At 43.8% G+C, this 8889-nt stretch overlaps 1 protein-coding gene across 1 annotated transcript in view; it reads left to right on the forward strand.

The window, feature by feature from the left end:
- Positions 1–461: 461 nt before the first annotated feature.
- Positions 462–8889, forward strand: part of rnf19b (ring finger protein 19B) — a 26916-nt gene continuing 18488 nt past the window's right edge. The window contains exon 1 of the mRNA XM_035621343.2: positions 462–722. The gene's annotated coding sequence lies outside the window, so the exon portion shown is untranslated. The remainder of the gene's footprint in view (positions 723–8889) is intronic.

Consider the following 8889-nt stretch of genomic DNA (forward strand, 5'->3'; position numbering starts at 1 on the left):
GAAAACACCACGTGTTGGACTTCAGTTCAAGTCCAGAAATGACGGACAAGGATGACTAACCTTGAGTTGGTAAGAAAGGGCATGTTTGTTTTGTGTATGTAACGCCTCAGAATTAATGTCTTGCAAATCAAATTACTTTTAAACTAACTCACGGAGAGAAACACTGGCGGAAAGTGTGCAGGTTCTCTGGGGTCTTAATGCAAAGTGATGAAACAAGTTCTATACCCTGGGCCGAGTGATGATGTCATCTACCGTCCATCAAAGTCTCATCTCTAATCTGAGCATGAGAACATGGAGAACATGAGAACATGAGAACCTCTCTCCCGTTTTCCCCTCAGTCACTCACACTTCCAATAAACCGGCCTCGTTTTGAGGGCGGTGACACCGCCGCGGGGCGGGGTTTCTGCAGTTTTCTTGACGGCGTGACGTCGGCGGCCGGGGCTTTCCTCCGTGACGTCACGGGGCGGCGGGCGGAGACAGCGCGAGGCGGAGCGGGGCGGAGCTGCGGAGGTTAGTCCGACGAAGAACCAGAACAGAGAGGCCGCCGTCACCTGCCAGCAGCCCCGAGGGAAGAGAGAGAGAGGCCGGCGAACTGAGCACCGTGTTCGCCCGCAGGACTCGGGGGGTGGTGAGCGCGAGGCGACGCGAGGGTGGAACCGCCAGCGGTTTTGGACGCGGACGTCGCGGCGTTGCCAAGCCGACAACCCGGCGACAACCCTCCGGTAAGTGCCGTCCGAGGTGTCATCTTCTCCGTGTGTCCCCGAATCACCCGCATGGATAAACGACGCGGTCACGTCGCCGCCGCGGAGCCTGAACGCGGCGGGTTTCTCCTCCGTGGGTCGTTATTCCCCAGAACTGAAACCGAAAAAAGAAAAGAGGGAACAGAAATCACCTAAATGACCATGGAGAGAATGTGACATGTAGGTGAACGCGCTACGGAGGCCGGGAGAGATGACACCCCGGTGTCCTGCGCCTGTCACGACTGAACATCGTCAGAAAGTATAAAAGCAGGAAGAAGAAGAAAAAAAAAAAATCCCTGCATTTCTGATTTTTGTATTTCGTTCCTCCTCTCCTCGGGATGTGAGAGAGTTGAAATCCTTTCCCTTTAAAACACATTCCTGTCCCTGCCCAGCCACTCCCCAGGCCCGGGGTGCGCCAAGTGGAGGTGCCGTGAAGGCAACACGCACCCAGGAATATCATATGAATATTTTTGGGGGGGCATTAACTGTTGGAGGCTCACATGTTATGATCATAACTCAAAGTGTCCAGTGCCATATTGTCTTGGTGGCATTGGAGGAATAGATTTTTTTAAAGCACATTTTAACCAAATATTGTGACTGTAAAAGCATCTAAAGTTCATGACGTGTGTAACCATAAACATCAGAAAAGAATTGATCTAGGAAACTGGTGCAGCTGTAGAAGGTGTTGTAAATATTATTTTGGTGTTGTCGAGTCATCACAGGAGTTAAATTGTGGTTTTTGTGATGATGGTCACTTCGATTTGAGAATAATATTTAAGGTATTAGTGTAAGAACTCTTTAATTACAACGTGGGAGTCAGTGACCAAGTCTTGGATTTGTTTCAAAGGTTTGTACATTTTTTCTTTCTCTCGTCATGTTTTTCATGCAATCGAGGAGCAGGACGGCAAATACTCGACATAAACATTTGCCTTAAGATGTTTGTTGAGAACCAAATGGAACGTTTATGTCTCTTGCTGCATTAAAATAAACAGGGATGCTACTTGGTCGCTAAAATTTGCAAGGCCAGTGTTATTTATTGATTCATTTATTTACCCTTTAATTATTTCTTAATAACTTTATTACGAAGGACATTGAACGCCCATGTCTCTGTCTGAAAAGAGATAAACTGTAAAAATAAGAAAGAAAAGGATGTAAATATTTACAGGACTCTAATTTATAAATCTATTACAACGTCAATAATCCAAACAAAGTGCCTGAAATGATGAGTTGATATGATTTATTGCTAATATATTATCAGAATACTGCACATGCGTAAAAGACAAAGAAGAAGTTGTGGTACAAAAATGTTGTGTGGTCATTTAGAAACAATATCGTCTTTGTCCAACAGAGAGAACTGACAAAGTTTATTTGTTCAAGATGTCATTGTTGGATTTTTTTCTTTTTCCTCCTAATTATCAGTATCTGCCTCAAGAAAGCCAGTATTGATCAGGCTGTAACCTAAACTTTAAGTATTGGCCGATTGATCATCTGTTCGATACCAGTGAGGCTTTCTTCCTGTAAAATGTAAACCCGTTATCTCTCACTGTTCACTACTGACCGGGATTGTTTATGAAAATGTAACTATAAGTTAATTATATGTCTCCAGTAAGATTATACAGTTAACAGTTTTGTACCAACAGTGACTAAAATGACAATTAGACTATCAGACTGCTGTTTAACAATATGGAGTTGTTTTTGAGCAGATCAGTACTTCAAATTAGTATTTGAATATCTTCACCTACACCTTTGAAACATCACGTTTATTGGACAAAAAACGCACAGATCCACAAATAGTATTTACTAGTCTTAAGATAACAAAAGTAGTGCTGCATCAATCATCATCAATTACTCTGCCAATCAATTATTTGGTAAATTGACTAATGTTTTGTCTATAAAATGACAGCAAATTGTGAAAATTGTTCCCACGGATCACAAAAGATAACCTCAAATCAAGATATTCAGTTTTATGTCCTATATCAGAAAGAAAATCATCAAATCCTCCCATCCTCACGAGAAGCTGAAACTACCATTATTTGACAATTTTGCACAACCCCCCCCCCCCCCGTAATTTTCCTGTCGTTCGACCAATCGATGACTTGACCAATCATTGCAGCTCTGAACAAAAGGATTTTCAGTTCCTCAAAAACGTGGAAGGTTTCAAAACGATAAATAGGATTTTCCAATATCTCAAATTAGAAACTACTGTATTTCCCCCCCCTTCTCGACCAGATCCCGTTTTAAAAACACCAACGTTTCACAGAGGATGTGACTCTCTCTCAGGCTTCCTGCTCAGACGTGCTCCACCATTACCTCATCCAGGCCAGAGGAGCTCTGGGTTCCCATGTCGTGAAGCGGCTCAGGTTACGGACAATGGCCGGGAAATTACACGCTCCGTCGTTCAGATGTGCTGCGTCGGCCCGCGTCCGTGCTTTGTGCTGCCGTTTCCTCTCTGAGACCCGAATCCACTCGGCCAATTCACTGTCCGTTACACCTCGCCCGTCTCCTTGGGGGCCTCGGTGTGAGTTGTGTGTGTGTGTGTGTGTGTGTGTGTGTGTGTGTGTGTGTGTGTGTGTGTGTGTGTGTGTTTAAAGACGCAGTGTAAAGAGGTTTGCTCTTTGCGACTAGCGCCTGCAGGCCTGACATTAAACATTGAACGAGTCAGCAGTATGGCTCCTGAACGCACCTCTAATTATAGACTGATTCGCTTCTACCTCCACCTTCCAGTGCACTACTCTGGATAACTGCATGTTCTCATTGTGTGTGTGTGTGTGTGTGTGTGTGTGTGACTCAGTGGAAAAGAGGGAAACCCCTTCGTTTGTGTATTCCTCCCTTAAGAACATGATGAATGAAGTTTTCCAGAGAGGACACAGATCCGTTAATCATAATCTTGTTTGACGAAAGAAACTCGTCAGTCACATTCTCAATTGTTCTCTGGCAACTCACCAACAATTGGATTGGTCCCGAAAAAACTTAAACAAACACCTCATGATGACATTTGACTGAAGAAGAGTTCCAGTCAGTTAGAGTCCTCATACTGTAGATACAGTAGAATAGTTGTAGAGGATTTCAGTTACATGGAAACTGGAATCCTCTGGAAACCGAGGTTGCGGCTTCATGGAAGTTGGTGGTAGGGAAACCAGGCAACTGTGTTGTTAATTTCCAATGCAAAACGGTGTGTAAACATCATTAGTAGATAACAAATCCTCTCCCAGCCACACAGACGCTGTATTTTTTTCTCGGATTCATTTGGCATTTTATTTGGGTTGCGTTTGAGGAAGCAAACGTCTTAGGGTGATGCAGTTTACCAGACGTTTGGATGTTTTCTTGGGGAGAGGCTTATGTACCACACACACACACACACACACACATACACACACACACACACACACACACACACACACACCCACACCCACACCCACACACACACACACACACACACACAGTGTGCAGAACTTGTGTGTGTGAGCTGGATTCCAGTGAAGAGCAGTCGTCACCAGGGTGTTTTTTCCACAGTTTAATGCTTCTCTCATGTGTGTTATCGCTCCATCAAGCCGCTGGCACATTGCTGCCAACACTGCGTGTGGGCAGCTCTGCTGCTAAGTGTTTTTTTGTTGGGTTTTTTTGTAACGTGCATGTATGAAATATTGACAGAAAACCACAACAATGTACCTCAAGCGCTTGTGTGACAGTAACTTCAGCTTCATCCAACTAGTTTATTATAGTTTGTTGTCATTTTTTTTTTTAATCTTTCCGTGCTCTGTCCCACGCCGACTTTAAAAGTATGAGAAAAACCGCCAGATTGATGCGTTCCTTCCTGCAGACGTGGTTGAAGGGGCTTTTCTTTTTCTTCTCTCTTCATTGCGAGATAAAGACGTGATTGGCACATTTTATTTGAACAAAGGGAGCATAGACGTTGTGTTGACACGTCTTCCCGTGACCGACATTAAAGATGGTGCCGTTGAGGCTGTAATGTCTGTACAGGAAATATGAAACAGCCGCTTAGATCAACGGAGTATAAAACTGCTTTAATATTTTGGTTTTGAATAGATGTAAACAAATGAGATATATCAAGTCAATGAAGCTGCTCTCTGCTGCGTTCGACGTACGTGAACGGGAAACTCCTGAAAATGTGCGGATCCAATTTTCCAATGTATTAATTTTTTTTGCTCCAATGGCAACTATAAAAAACCTCCTTATTTAAGTGGAGGTTGTGTCTGTGTTGGTGTCGACTGAAACTCGTGAATGAGATTGACCCTCACACTTTGGTTTGACATTCACGTCGTCCTCATGATGAATTGATATTATTTTTAGACGATCCCTTGACTTTTCCTATCGCACCATCATCGGGTCGAATGTCTTCGTTTTGCTTTATCGCCAAATTCTTTCCCACCAGCCTCCTCTGCTGCACTTTGTGTTTAGCGCTGCCTGCTGTTAACCTGTTGACCTTTAATCCTAATAATTTATGAAGTTTATTATTGTACTATCAATCTATCTCTAACACACTCACTGCCCTTCCCTGTCATTTTCATCAGCCAACTAGAGTTTGCACCTTTGACATTAAAGCAGCTTGGTATAGCGTGGTGGGTTACACCGCTGACTCTGGTGCAGAAGGTCTGGGGGTTCGCTTTCCGGTCAGAGGCGGGGCTAAAAATCCTTGATGCTTCCTGCCTACCTCTGATATTCTTATTGATTATTGTAAGTCACTTTGGACAAACATGTAATGTAAAGTGTGAGAGCAAACTTCCATGTGGTGATTACAACTGAAAAGAAACGAGTAAGTGGACCTTGAGGTGACATGATTTTCCTATGAAAAGCAAAAGGATTTTCTTGTGAAGAAGTTTCCTATCGGGACGTGAATTATTGATTTAAAACAACATGACTTTATTTTTGTTGAATCAACTCTGACGCATGAAGTTGGCTCCTCACTGTCAGACATTCAGGCTCCCGTGTCCTCGACATTGACCTTCAAAGAGTGTGTGTCGCTGCGTTTCTCCTTCTAGAACCAAATGTTCTCACCAAGACATTGCAGAGATCCTCCAAAGTGAGGATGTCGAGCTCGACCTCGCTTCTTTGTTAAAGGAACATTTCGTCTCTGGTCATGTGGACGTGCCGTCCGTCCATGTGATCTTTGCGGCCCACTAAGACTATAACTGCCCTCAGGGCAGGAACGATGCCTAACAACACAGCCACGGGTTTATTTACTGCCGTTTGCAAAGTGCAGCCGAGACAATAAAACGCTCACAATAACGGGTCACTAGCTTTCATTTCTGACACTGTAGCCACAAAGATGTGGCTCCCTCGGTGGTTAAACGCCGCAGACGGAGGCTCCGCCCAGACGCTGATCCACACCAGGTCAAATCGAGATGTCATTTGTCAAGATGTGGTCAAATGCACCACAGCCTCCTCTCTGAGATATATATAACTGGAGCTTCTATAGACAGTTAACTGAAAGCATTGATGAGCCGACTTGAAGCGGCTGGTCTTTGTGAGAAGAAAAACAATATTCACAGTCACTGTTTGGCATCAGAGAGAGGGTGACGGGGTCAGCACAGGTTTGACTTGGTTTCCCTTCTGCCTTTCAGCTGATTACTAACTAACATAATGCATTATTAGCTCCAGGTTGGGTAGAGGACCACCTGTTCTGTCCAGAGTCGGGGCCCCCGGCCTCTGAGATTAGCAGGGTTTTAGTTGGTATCACCACAAACAGTCTGCTCGACTCCAGGTTCTCTGAGGATCCAGCTCATGTTGAAACCACGTCGCCGGTCAGTTTAGATTTCGGGCTTTTTAGCCGATGCTCATATCCAAAGTGATCAGGTCTCGGGAGGCTGAGTGCAAATACAGGATAATCAGTTTAGTCTTGATTTGTTAAGTGACAGAGGCATGTTCCGAGGTTTCCATTTGTGTGTGTGTTTGGCTCAGCGACATAAGAGATATCATGTTAGAATAAGGTTTTTTCAGCAACTACAGGCTGATAAACTGGTTTGCTGACGGCATGTTTTGGTTGCGGTGGTTGGTGGGATGTCATTGTTGTAATCAGTGTGTGTGTGTGTGTGTGTGTGTGTGTGTGTGTGTGTGTGTGTGTGTGTGTGTGTGTGTGTGTGTGTGTGTGTGTGTGTGTGTGTGTGTGTGTGTGTGTGTGTGTGTGTGTGTGTGTGTGTGTGTGTGTGTGTGTGTAACAGGTCACATTTTAGGTTTTGAGGTGATTGTATTTTATCCAGACTGAGTGAGGCGGCGACATGCAGCTGTAAGAGGAGCAGAGTTCACCGCAGCCTCATCGTTTTTACTGGGAACCTGCAAAGACAATAAACAGGACTGATGTTGTGAGGAAACACAGGCCCTGGATATTTTGTGAAAAATGTGTTTGGAAGTTCTGCACATAAACACTTTAAAGAATCTTGAGGATTGTTTTTTTTTTTTTTTACTTTACTTGAGTATTTCGAACTAAACCAAAAGTATTAGACCTATAAGCAGCTTCACCTCAGTCAAACCGTTCATAAAACAAACTCACCACAAAGTCAGTTTGGGGAGTTATTCTAGTTTATCCTCACTAATAAAGCCCATGTATTTTTATATTATGTTTTATTTTACATTATATCTTCTCAGCTAACATAAATGTATTTATTATTTTAGCTATGCAATTCAATTTAAGTAGAATTTACTTTACTTTTAATGGACATTATGAAACGTCTACAAAAGAAACTGGGTGTAAAACTGCTGCCGTACCTGGTCTGAACCTAGTGCAGCCACTTTACATGATTATGAACCTATCATTCATATTCATGTTTCATATTTCAGTAGATAAACTGGTGGAAGTGCTCTATAACTCATCGATAACATTATTACACTTGTGTGTGTGTGTGTGTGTGTGTGTGTGTGTGTGTGTGTGCAAGCAGCAGACATGACGTGGCTCTCGGTGAGTCATCTTGTTGGATAACGGCAATGAGAGCTCTCACAACAGAACACCTGCAGCACACAGCTGATTACTGAGGTGTGTGTGTGTGTGTGTGTGTGTGTGTGTGTGTGTGTGTGTGTGTGTGTGTGTGTGTGTGTGTGTGTTCTTCATTATGGCCTCTCTAATGTGGACCAACCTGCCAGTGGAGCCCACGCTCGCTGCATCACTTCAGTCTCATAAACTCTTATTAAATATTTATTTGGCACGTTTAATCAGCACAAATGGCTTCTGTGGTTCTAAACTTTTGATTATGTTTTAATGTTAAGTTGTTCTACTGGACAATTTCTTTCACATCTGGTTATTATAACATCTTTATGTCAACTATGCCAATTTAGAATCATTTAAAGCAAGAGATGAACAGCAAATCTTCCCATCTGAGAAGCTGGAACAAAAATTTAATTGATTCATTGAATTATCCTTTGAGCACTATCCATACTGCCTGTGTGTAGACCTCTCTGTGTGTGTGTGTGTGTGTGTGTGTGTGTGTGTGTGTGTGTGTGTGTGTGTGTGTGTGTGTGTGTGTGTGTGTGTGTGTGTGTGTGTGTGTGTGTGTGTGTGTACACCTGTACGATGGACGTGTGCGCTGCCAGTAGCAGCGTGTAGGTTGGCCGTGCCCTGCAGCGACAGATTTTGAAGATCCCAAAGTGCTGAGGCACATATTAGTCGTTTAAAGCAGAACAGCCTGTCTAAGAACAGATTAACTGCAGAACACACACACACACACACACACACACACACACACACCTCTCTCTCTCTGTGGTTTTATTATGGTCGTTCTCAAACCTCGGAGACTGGAGAGAAACAGTGGAAACTTTAAACATTAAACTGTGAACTGCTCTGGAAACAAAGAGAGCCTGTTTCTCTACACCCTCCACTTTACCTGAGTGTGAATTACTGGTAATTGCGGTCCCCCGGCGCAGATGGTTACAAAATCAAAAAAAAAAACATACTTCTCCTTTGTGTTAAAAACGGTTGCTGGAGAGCAAAGAAGACGTCGTTCATGCAACTCTGAGCCCTCACGTCCCTCGGGGCCTGTGGAGCGTTCAGTGAGCCGCTGCATGGTGTTCGTCTGCACGCTAGCACAAACACCCAAAGTCACGAACGACTGCTACACTCAACTTCACCATCGGACGGAGTGAGAATGGATTTTCTTTCTCATGAAGCAGGACAACATGACCGCATGAAGCTTTGAAACAG

This window comes from Scophthalmus maximus, chromosome 22 (assembly GCF_022379125.1).
Source record: "Scophthalmus maximus strain ysfricsl-2021 chromosome 22, ASM2237912v1, whole genome shotgun sequence".
Lineage (NCBI taxonomy): Eukaryota > Metazoa > Chordata > Actinopteri > Pleuronectiformes > Scophthalmidae > Scophthalmus > Scophthalmus maximus.